Source organism: Balaenoptera borealis (assembly GCF_965194805.1).
Source record: "Balaenoptera borealis genome assembly, chromosome: 20".
NCBI classification, from domain to species: Eukaryota; Metazoa; Chordata; class Mammalia; order Artiodactyla; family Balaenopteridae; genus Balaenoptera; species Balaenoptera borealis.
In genome coordinates this window covers 20,882,578-20,894,349 of record NC_138879.1, presented here as the reverse complement: position 1 = coordinate 20,894,349, position 11,772 = coordinate 20,882,578, and the positions used below count along the sequence as shown (strand labels likewise).

The window sequence follows — 11,772 nt, the reverse complement described above, 5'->3', positions numbered from 1 at the left end:
CGCGTCTGCGTAGTGAGACTTGCCAGGCCGCGGGGTAGCGACTCGGTGTGGGGGAGGGGAGGGGAGGGGCGGGCGATCCAGGTGTCTGGAGTCAGCCGCGCTTTACAGGTAGGTGAGCGGCTATGCCCGCTCTGCTAGATAGAGGAGCTGGATTCAAGCCAATTTTCTTCTTTTAAGTTTCTATTTTTAAATTAAATGTACCTAACAAAATTTACCATTTTAACCATTTTTAACTACAATTCTGTGGGATTAAGTACATACACATTCTGCAACTGTCACCACCATTCATCTCGAGAACTGTCACCTTCCCAAGCTGAAACTGTACCCCTTGAACAGTAACCCCGCCCCCATCGCCATTCTACTTTCTGTCTCTATGAATTTGACTAAGTAACTCATATAAGTTGAATCACACCGTTTTGTGCTTTTGTGTCTGTCTAATTTCATTTAGCATAATGTCATCAAGGTTAGTCCATGTTACAGAATTTTATTCCTTGTTAAGGCTGTATAATATTCTGTTGTATGCATATACCACATTTTTAAAAAACATCTTTATTGGAGTATAATTGCTTTACAATGGTGTGTTAGTTTCTGCTTTATAACAAAGTGAATCAGTTATACATATACATATGTTCCCATATCTCTTCCCTCTTGCATCTCCCTCCCTCCCACCCTCCCTATCCCACCCCTCTAGGTGGTCACAAAGCACAGAGCTGATCTCCCTGTGCTATGCAGTTGCTTCCCACTAGCTATCTATTTTACATTTGGTAGTGTATATATGTCCATGCCACTCTCTCACTTTGTCACATCTTACCCTTCCCCCTCCCCATATCCTCAAGTCCATTCTCTAGTAGGTCTGTGTCTTTATTCCCGTCTTGCCACTAGGTTCTTCATGACCTTTTTTTTTTTTTCCCTTAGATTCCATATATATGTGTTAGCATACTGTATTTGTTTTTCTCTTTCTGACTTACTTCACTCTGTATGACAGACTCTAGGTCCATCCACCTCACTACAAATAACTCAAATTCGTTTCTTTTTATGGCTGAGTAATATTCCATTGTATATATGTGCCACATCTTCTTTATCCATTCATTCGATGATGGACACTTAGGTTGCTTCCATGTCCTGGCTACTGTAAATAGAGCTGCAATGAACATTTTGGTACATGACTCTTTTTGAATTATGGTTTTCTCAGGGTATATGCCCAGTAGTGGGATTGCTGGGTCGTATGGTAGTTCTATTTTTAGTTTTTTAAGGAACCTCCATACTGTTCTCCATAGTGGCTGTATCAATTTCCATTCCCACCAACAGTGCAAGAGTGTTCCCTTTTCTCCACACCCTCTCCAGCATTTATTGTTTCTAGATTTTTTGATGATGGCCATTCTGACCGGTGTGAGATGATATCTCATTGTAGTTTTGATTTGCATTTCTCTAATGATTAATGATGTTGAGCATTCTTTCATGTGCTTGTTGGCAATCTGTATATCTTCTTTGGAGAAATGTCTGTTTAGGTCTTCTGCCCATTTTTGGATTGGGTTGTTTGTTTTTTTGTTATTGAGCTGCATGAGCTGCTTGTAAATTTTGGAGATTAATCCTTTGTCAGTTGCTTTGTTTGCAAATATTTTCTCCCATTCTGAGGGTTGTCTTTTGGTCTTGTTTATGGTTTCCTTTGCTGTGCAAAAGCTTTTAAGTTTCATTAGGTCCCATTTGTTTATTTTTGTTTTTATTTCCATTTCTCTAGGAGCTGGATCAAAAAGGATCTTGCTGTGATTTATGTCATAGAGTGTTCTGCCTATGTTTTCCTCTAAGAGTTTGATAGTGTCTGGCCTTACATTTAGGTCTTTAGTCCATTTTGAGTTTATTTTTGTGTATGGTGTTAGGGAGTGTTCTAATTTCATACTTTTACATGTAACTGTCCAGTTTTCCCAGCACCACTTATTGAAGAGACTGTCTTTTCTACACTGTATATGCTTGCCTCCTTTATCAAAGATAAGGTGACCATATGTGCGTGGGTTTATCTCTGGGCTTTCTATCCTGTTCCATTGATCTATGTTTCTGTTTTTGTGCCAGTACCATACTGTCTTGATTACTGTTGCTTTGTAGTATAGTCTGAAGTCAGGGAGCCTGATTCCTCCAGCTCCATATCCATCCATCCATGGACATTGGAGTTGCTTCCACCTATTGGCTATTGTGAATAATGCTGCTACGAACATGGGTGTACAAATATCTGTTTGACTGCCTACTTTCAATTCTTCTGGGTATATGCCCAGAAGCGGAATTGCTGGATCATAGGATAACTCTGTGTTTACTTTTTTTGAGGAATTGCCATACCATTTTCCACAGTGGCTGCACCATTTTACATTCCCACCAGCAATGCACAAGAGTTCCAAATTCTCCACATCCTTGCCAACATGTGTTACTTTAAAAAGTAGACATCTTAATGAATGTGAAGTGGTATCTCATTGTGGTTTCTATTTTATTTTAAATTAAAAAAATTTTTAAACATACAAGCATGATTTTGTATTTTTACTATATATTTTTTTGCTTTGAAATTTTACATAAATGGTATCAGAGTGTGATATCCTTTTGTAACCTGGTTTTTTTCACCCTACATTAGATTTTGTGATTTAGCCATGTTGACACATGTAGATTTATTTCATTCCTTTTAACTGCTTCAAAGTATTTCATTGGATGAATAAAACCAGTCTATTCTATTTCCACACAGGGCCAGTTAGACTGTTTCCACTATTCTCTCTTACATCAAGTGAGCACAGGACTCATCCACTTGTGAATGTGAAGGAAAATATCTCTACCAAGAGCTTGTGCAGCTTCAACTTTACAAGGTTTGGCATATTTTTTCCTAGATGTTTGTACCAATTTACACTTTTACTAGCAACATAATTCTCATTTCTCTATACTCAGTTCCACACGGGTTATCAGATCTTAATTTTTGTCAATCCCACAGATGCTCAATGGGATCTCATGGTTGTAACTTCCAGTTATGATCACAAGCAAAGTTGATTCAATTTTCTTTTGTAACTGACCTTCTGGAATTGCCTGTTCATTTCCTTTGCCCATAATTTTTTCTTTCTATTGAGCTGTTTCTCTTAGACGTTTTAAGATATTCTACGAATTTTTTCTTGGTTGTATGGGTTGCAAATATTATGGGGCCTATGGCTTGTCTTTACATTTTGCGTGTGATGTCTTTTGCCTTAGAGACGATTTTCATTTTAATGTAGACAAAGTTATCCATCTCTTCATTTATATTTTACACGTTTTAGACCTTGTTAAAGGAGCTGTCCCTTCTCCCACTATTATAAAGCTGTCCTTCTGTGTTTTCTTCCCAAAACCCCATAGTAGTTTTGTTTGTTCCCTGTAGGCCTTTAGTGCATCTGGAACTTATTTGGAGGCCTGCTGTAAGATAGGGATCTACTTTATCTTTTCCATATGGATGGCCAATTGTCTCTGAACGAATTATGGCAGCGTCGGTGCAGTCCGCCCTCACCCCCACCCCAAACTTCCAAGCACCCGCTCCGACCTGGGCCGGTTTCTGGCCGCTCTTCCGCTCAGTTGGGCTGTCGGTCTGTCCCCGTCTGGCGAGCTTTCTCTGGGAGCCGTTGCAGAGGCGCTGGTGAAAGCACCACGGCCAAGAGTCATGCTCACACGAGGTGTTTTTTTGGTTTTTTTGTTGTTGTTGTTTTCTCTGTCTCTCTTTTTTCAAAAGAGAACTCGGCCGCCTTCCAGCTCCGGCCGCCAAGAATCTTCAGGGCTTCTTTAGAAGGCTCTGGCTCGCCCCACGCCTGCCCCCTCCTGGGCTCAGTTTCCCTCCCCTCACCCCACCGGGCCTCCCCGTCCGCTCCCTCCAGCTCCCGCCGGGCTGTCAGAAGAGCTCGAGCGACCTCCTGGAGTATCGGCAGCCCAGCCTTTTCAGGGAGGATCTGGCTGCTCCCTTTGAAGTTTGAGGGTGGGGTCGGAGCTCCTCCTTCAGCCCCGAAGCTCCCCTCCCCCGACAGATCCGCTCCTTGGGGCTGCCTGTCTTCAGAGGCTTAGCCAGGCCCCTCTCCGAGTCCGCCCAGGTGAAGTGGAAGCCTTCGGAGTTGGGAGTGAACTTGCCAGCCCTCCCCTCCTTGTTACTCTGGAACAGCTGTTTGCTTCCTTTAAAATAATAAGCTGAAAGCAGTTTATGAACACTTGTGAAACGCGAGACTTTAATTTCAGCCTTTTCTTGATTAATAACAGTGCCGTGCTCCTCCTTCTACTCTCCCAGAAGTGGGAAAGCTTCCTTCAAATCTTAGTTATAGGCAAACAGGTTAGAACGTGTGAATTTCTCTGAGTTGGAGAAGTTGCAGTGTAAGTTTTCTCTAAGAAGCCATCTCTGACAAGCTAGAGGCTCCTCCAAGTCTGTAGAAATGGGTTGGAAACTGAGATGCTTGTGTACATTAGCAGAGCTGAACATAAATCCTCCCAGTTATTAGCAGGCTGTGCTTTCCATTTCTGCTGAGAACTGACCTGTCTATCTGGGTTAAATGAGATGATGCATGAGCACTTATCACAGTGCCTGACATAGTCAACGCTCAACAAATATCAGCCGCTGTTATTATCACGAGATGCAGTTGGAACTCAGGTATAGCTTGGCGGCTGCTGCTACAGATGAAGATCTTATTCAGAGTAAAAACAAAATGAGTGATTGCTTTAAATACATTTGAAAAAAATTAAAACCTAATTACTTTGTGATGATCCTACAGGTTCAGTTTCAGATCTGACTTCTGTTGAGGTTGAACAGAAGGCCCAAGTTCATGGTCCTTCTCATAGGGTCTCAAGTTCATTACCCATGGCTTGATTATTGAGTGTTGAGTTTAATTTGCTTGGCTCCATATTCTCTGATCCAGGTTATGATAATGTAATGGGATGTGGCATTCCTTTGTCTGAGGCCTTGGTTTGTGTCTGATAATAAATGTAGCATTTGTCAACTAACAAGTTTGTATATGTCCTAAGCATTTATTGAACATTCCAGGTTGAATAAGACATAATTTTGACTTTTTTTTTTTTTTTTTTGGCCTCACCTGGCGGCATGAGGGATCTTAGTTCTACAACCAGGGATTGAACCTGGGCCCTCGGCAGTGAAAGCACAGGGTCCTAACCACTGGACCGCCAGGGAATTCCCAATAAGACTTTATTTTGGATGCACCTTCGTCTCTGGCCTTTCCTGGATGCCTGGCCCGCAGTATGCCAGGAGCATGGGTATCTTGGGAAGTAAGGAGGCAGAGGTGTGAGGTTTGGAAATGAGGGTGTGTCTCAGGGACTGGGAGATTTCGGGTCTTGAGACTGGGATCCTAGGACCCCAGGGACTTTAACTTTCAAAACGAAGCCAAGGAAAAAAATTAAACAATGAAGGCAGAGAGCTGAAGCTCTTTATGTGAAAGGAGTTATGCTAAGTTCATATTTGGTTATGAAATAGAACAAAACTGGCTATTTTGTTCTGTCTTGTTTTCTCAAGGAATAGGAAAAAGAAAATAAGACTGAAGGTAATCCTATTTGCCAATTATTTGCTCATTCTTTTATTATGCACCTATACTACGCAGGGCACACTAATACGAGCTGGGGAAATAGAGGTAACAGACCCAAGCGCTCATGAACTTGTGGAGGAGATAAACTCACAGCAAGGTTGGTATGTAGATAGGGCAGAGTTGGGGGCTTAACTTGGGGGTTGAGGCAGGGAGAGGCCAGAGAACTGGCGAAGACTTTTTGGAAGAGGTGGTACCTGGCCTATCTTGAATGTCTGGTAGGAATTAGGCAGGTGGAGAAAGTGGGGGTGGGGGAGTGGGGGGACGGATACAAATCAATAAGAAGAAAACAAACACTCAGAAAAAAATTGATAAAAGGAATAAATGGTTCATGATAAGTAAAAAATATACAAAAAGATGCTCAGTCTCACTACTAATCAGAAAAACACACATTTAGGGACTTCCCTGGTGGTGCAGTGGTTAAGAATCCTCCCTGGTCTGGGGAGGGTCCGGGAAGATCCCACATGCCGCAGAGCAACTAAGCCCATGTGCCACAACTACTGAGCCTGTGCTCTAGAGCCCGCAAGCTACAACTACTGAGCCCACGCACCGCAACTACTGAAGCCCACGCGCCTAGAGCCTGTGCTCTGCAACAAGAGAAGCCACCGTAATGAGAAGCCCGTGCACCGCAACGAAGAGTAGCCCCTGCTCGCTGCAACTAGAGAAAGCCTGTGTGCAGCAACGAAGACCCAACACAGCCAAAAAATAAATAAATAAATTTATTTTTAAAAAAAAGAAAAAGAAAAACACATTTAAGGCAAAAAATTATATGAGCAAAAGTTTTAAAAATTGACAATATCTAGTGTTGATGAAGATTCTGAGAAATGGGTGCTTTTTTTTTTTTTAAAGTTTTTTTTGGGTTTTTTTTGTAAGCATTTTTTAAAAATTTATTTATTTTTATTTATTTTTGGGTGTGTTGGGTCTTCGTTTCTGTGCGAGGGCTTTCTCTAGTTGCAGCGAGTGGGGGCCACTCTTCATCGCGGTGTGCGGGCCTCGCACTGTCGCGGCCTCTCTTGTTGCGGAGCACAGGCTCCAGACGCGCAGGCTCAGTAGTTGTGGCTCACGGGCCTAGTTGCTCCGTGGCATGTGGGATCTTCCCAGACCAGGGCACGAACCCGTGTCCCCTGCATTGGCAGGCAGATTCTCAACCACTGCGCCACCAGGGAAGCCCGAAATGGGTGCTTTTATACACGATTTCTATACACTATTAGTGGTAGTATAAATGGATACATTCTGGAGGTAAACTGGCAGAATTATCAATATGTCCATCAATAGAGGTATAGTTAAATAAACTACTCTTATAAGGAATATAAAGGAGCCATTTGTAAGAAAGATAAGGTAGGGACTTCCCTGGTGGTCCAGTGGGTAAGACTCCACACTTCCAATGCAGGGGGCCTGGGTTCGATCCCTAGTCGGCGAACTAGATCACACATGCATACCACAACTAAGAAGCCCACGTGCCACAACTAAGAAGCCCGCATGCCGCAACTAAAGATCCCACACACCCACCGCAACCAAGATCCCTCGTGTGCAACTAAGACCCGGGGCAGCCAAAATAAACAAATATTAAAAAAAAAAAAGAAAGAAAGATAAAGTAGAGCTATCATTGGTGTGGAAAAGTGGCCAACCATGGTAGCTGACAAAAACAAGTTACAGAACAATATGCACGGTCTCATTCCTTATGACAAATCAGAAACAAAAGTATTTTTTGAGTGCATGTGGAAGGAAAAAAAAGGTGTGTGTGTGTATGCGTGTGTTGAGGGAGTTTATGGTGTGGAAGAAACAGCATGTGTACAGTCCAGATGTGGGAGATGGCATGTTGAGTTTAGAGGGAACGAGGGAAATTTCATGTAGTGAACTGGAGAAGTCAGCAGGCACCAGACCTGGATGCGCCTTGAGGACTAGGAAGCCACTGAAGGATCCTGAACAGGGCTGGGACAGACTCAGATTTGCCTTTTAGAAAGATGCTTCCGGTATCAGCGAGACAGGCATGGAGTGGAGCAAGAGGCAAGGTTACCAGCCAGGCCTGAAATGAGGAGGGCCCTGCCCAAGGGACGGAGTTTAGAGATACTGAGTGGAGAGAATCTACAGCAGTTCAAGATGACTGAACGTGTCATGGGGGTAAGGGAGAGGGAAGAGTCTGAGTGGACAGACTTCAATCTTGGGATGTTGGGTGAAGGTAGGGCCATGTACTGAGACACAGGGAATTCAGGAGTGTGTTTGCACAGGTTGAGTTCGAGAGGCCTGAAGAATATCCAGATGGAAGTCAGGGGCCAGTACGCAACAGGGAATACACAGGCCTAGAGCTAATGAGCAATGTCTAGGTGGAGAGTCGGCTGTACCCAAGTGGCAGTTAAAGCCATAGGCCTGAATAGGGTCACTCAGGGAGACTGCATGGTGTGGGATGGTCCTAGCTTGGAAGAGGACTGGAATAGAACCTGATAGAATACAACACCTAAGGGGTAGGAAGACTGTATTGCAAAGAAAAATGAAGCAGCAAGCAAAAAAGGCAGAAGAAAAACTAGTGCATATCAGTGAGGTTTGATTGCCTACCCTCTTCATTCCTGATAGAGCCCTGATTTTGTTCTGCATTCCACCTTTCCTCCAAGCAGCAGTAAATCCTGATTAATCCAAGCCAACTATGGTTATCACAATTTCCTTGCCAGCAACTGATTTAGGAAGGGACATGTGATGCAATTCAGGTCAGTGAGATGTAAGGAAAGACTTCTGGGGTCTTCTGGGGAATGTCTCCTCACTGGATAAAAATAGATAGGGAGAGGGAATTCCCTGGCTGTCCAGTGGTTAGCTTTCAGCGCTTTCACTGCTGAGGCCCAAGTTGAATCCCTGGTCAGGGAACTAAGATCCTTCAAGGTGTGAGGCGTGACTAAAAAGAAAAGAAAGGAAGAGACACACTCTCTTCTTCCATTGCATGTTGGGGGGCTTCCCTGGTGGTGCAGTGGTTAAGAATCCATCTGCCAATGCAGGGGACACAGGTTCGAGCCCTGGTCCGGGAAGATCCCACATGCCACGGAGCAACTAAGCCCGTGCGCCACAACTACTGAGCCTGCGCTCTAGAGCCTGTGAGCCACAACTGGTGAGCCCTCGTGCCACAACTACTGAAGCCTGTGCACCTAGAGCCCGTGCTCCGCAAGAGAAGCCCCCACTTGCTGCAACTAGAGAAAGCCCGCGTACAGCAGTGAAGATGCAACGCAGCCAAAAATAAATAAATTAAAAAAAAAAAAAGGAACAGAGGTTTGAGCCCTGCTCCGGGAAAATCCCACATGCCGCGGAGCAACTAAAGCCCGTGCACCACAACTACTGAGCCTGCGCTCTAGAGCCCGCGAGCCACAACTACTGAAGCCCACGCACCTAGAGCCCGTGCTGCCAACAAGAAAAGCCACTGCAATGAGAAGCCCGCGCACCGCGACGAAGAGTAGCCCCCGCTCAACTAGAGAAAGCCCGCGTGTGCAGCAATGAAGACCTGATGCAGCCAAAAATAAGCAAATAAAATAAATAAATTTATTTTAAAAATTGCATGTTGGCACCTGGAACTGCAACAGTCATCTTTTAACTGTGCAGAGAGCATCTTGAGGATAAGCCATCGTGCTGAGGGTGGTAGAGCAGAAAGATGGAAGGCACCTGGGTCCCTGATGATGCTGTTGAGCCATCAAATTAATCAGCCCTGGAGCTGCCTCATATCTGGACCTCTTAAAATGTGGGATATCTCCTTATAGTTTAAATCTTTTTTTTTAATTATTTTTTTTACTTGCAGCTGGAGGCATGGCCATAGAGAAGGATACTGCAGAAGCCTAGGAAGGAGAAATTTCCAAGGAGGAAATGATTTGACATCTGAGGCTGCAGGGAGATGGAGTAATATGGAGATAGAAAAGAGTCCTTCTAGTGTGGGGGAACACTGGTGACTTTGGTGAGGATAGTGACCCTGGGTTACAAGAATAAAAGCTAGATTGCAAAAGGTTACTTACCCTTATACATAGTTGGCACTAATGAATCCTAAAATTAAGACATGAATGAAAGATAAGGAGGTGGGCAGGGAGTATAGACTTTAAAACAGGGGCTTTAATCTGGGGCTCACAGATCCCCTCCAAGGGGTCTATGAATAGAATTCAGGGGAATCCATGAACTTGGATGAGAAGAAAATTACATTTTGATTTTTCACTCACCTCTAATTAAAATTTAGCCTTCCCTTCCATTATAACTGTAGACATCACACTTCACTAGTATTAGCAGTGACTGTGACTTTGTCACCTGTAAAAATCACAGCTATTTTTAGATTACATGACAGTTGAGGCAGATGTTGCAAAATATTGTTTATAATCATCACTGCTTACGAACATGGGAGTTATTTAGACTCACTTCAAGATCTTATGTATTTATTTTCTTTTTAAAAAATATTTATTTATTTATTTGGCTGCGTCGAGTCTCAGTTGCAGCATGCGGGATCTTCGTCGCCGTGTGCCGGATCTTTTAGTTGTGGCATGCAGGATCTTTAGTTGCGGCATGCTAACTCTTAGTTGCGGCATGTGGGATCTAGTTCCCTGACCAGGGATCGAACCTGGGCCCCCTGCATTGGGAGCTCGGAGTCTTAGCCACTGGACCACCAGGTAAGTCCCAGTATCTCATTATTTAATGCATTCATGGATGACACAAAGATAAAATGAAAGAAGCACATGTATTACTGTGTCACAAATTTTAATCTATTGTAACAACTGTATTTCAATATAATTGGTTTCCTTGGTAATTCTATGTATATTGTTGTATGCATTCAGAAACATCATCTACCAGACTGCCAGAAGCATCCGTGGTGTGAAAATGTTTAAGAATTCCAGCTTTAAAGGGGAAAAGAGAGAAAGGGAGACTTTTACAGAGGAGGTGGGAATGTAGCGTCTGGGGAACACTGCTTTTTAGAACATGGGAGAAGCTTGCAAAAGCCTCCGTATTTCAACATCATGTTGAAATACTGAAGGGACAGAGACGATTTTAAGAAACAAGTCCCTGAGGAGACTGGAGCTATTGGGATGCAGGGCTCAGGTGGAGGGATTAACTACAGGAAGGAAACTTTTCCCACAATGAAAGGGAGGAAAGGATGAGTGTGGATAAAAATAAGTGTTTTAGTGGGGTGGGAGTGGGGGGCAGGAAGTTGAGGGGGATTCTGCCTGATGGCTTCTATTTTCACTGTCAAGTAGGAGTGAAATTATCTGCTTCGAGTGAGAGTGAGAGGGGAGGTGACAAAGGTAGGGAGCAGAAGAGAGGGCTGACAAGGACAAGTAGAAGGACCCCCAGCCCAGTGGCTGGAGAGGGCTGGGGCAGTTAGGGACCATCAGGATGTCAAGGCAATAGTCCACGGGGGGGTACGCTGCCTCAGGCAGTGTTCAGCTGCCCAAATGTGGGTGTCAGAGGCAGATCGGTGAGAGCCAGGGCTGGGTTTTACCAGGAGGATGAGGTAAAGATCTGAGGAATAAAGGAGGGATGGATCAGATTATCCAGACTGCCTGGACAAGAATGTAAAGCTAGGAAGGGGCTGATTGCTTGGGAGAGTGAAATCAACATTAGAAAGAAGAATGGGACAAAGGGAATGAGAAGGTGGAGGTGCAGGAAGCGGTGGTGCAAGAGTGAACCAGTCAAGTTTGAAGTTAAGGAATAGTTTGTGGGATGGCAAGTGCTGAGGTCTGTCCATAGTGTGGGTGACAAGTAGAGAAGTGGTAAAGGGCATTGGAGGTGAGGAGGTCAGGGAACAGCCAGTACAGTCAGGACCATCCATATGGTGGTGAGGCTTAGAGTGGAGAGGAAAGTCTGGAGAATGTGGAAGAATGATTTGGAAGTAGGTAGGTCTTTGGAACAAGCAGTAGAAGAGTGTGGTGGTGGATAACAGGTGCCTCAAAGGAGGAGGAGGGGTGCTTCCCTGGTAGCACAGTGGTTAAGAATCCACCTGCCAATGCAGGGGACACGGGTTCAAGCCCTGGTCTGCAAAGATCCCACATGCCACAGAGCAACTAAGTCCACGTGCCACAACTACTGAGGCTGTGCTCTAGAGCCCGTGAGCCACAACTACTGAGCCCACGCACCGCTGTGTTCATAGCAGCACTATTTACAATAGCCAAGACATGGAAGCAACCTAAATGTCCGACAGATGAATGGATAAAGAAGATGTGGTATACATACACAATGGATTATTACTCAGCCATAAAAAAGA

General features: G+C 44.2%; 1 long non-coding RNA gene across 1 annotated transcript; it reads left to right on the top strand.

The window, feature by feature from the left end:
• Nucleotides 1-51: 51 nt before the first annotated feature.
• Nucleotides 52-8,798, top strand: LOC309618297. Its single transcript, XR_014238402.1, has 3 exons — nt 52-108; nt 2,723-2,840; nt 8,546-8,798. It is a non-coding gene; the product is annotated as an uncharacterized lncRNA (long non-coding RNA).
• Nucleotides 8,799-11,772: the final 2,974 nt, after the last annotated feature.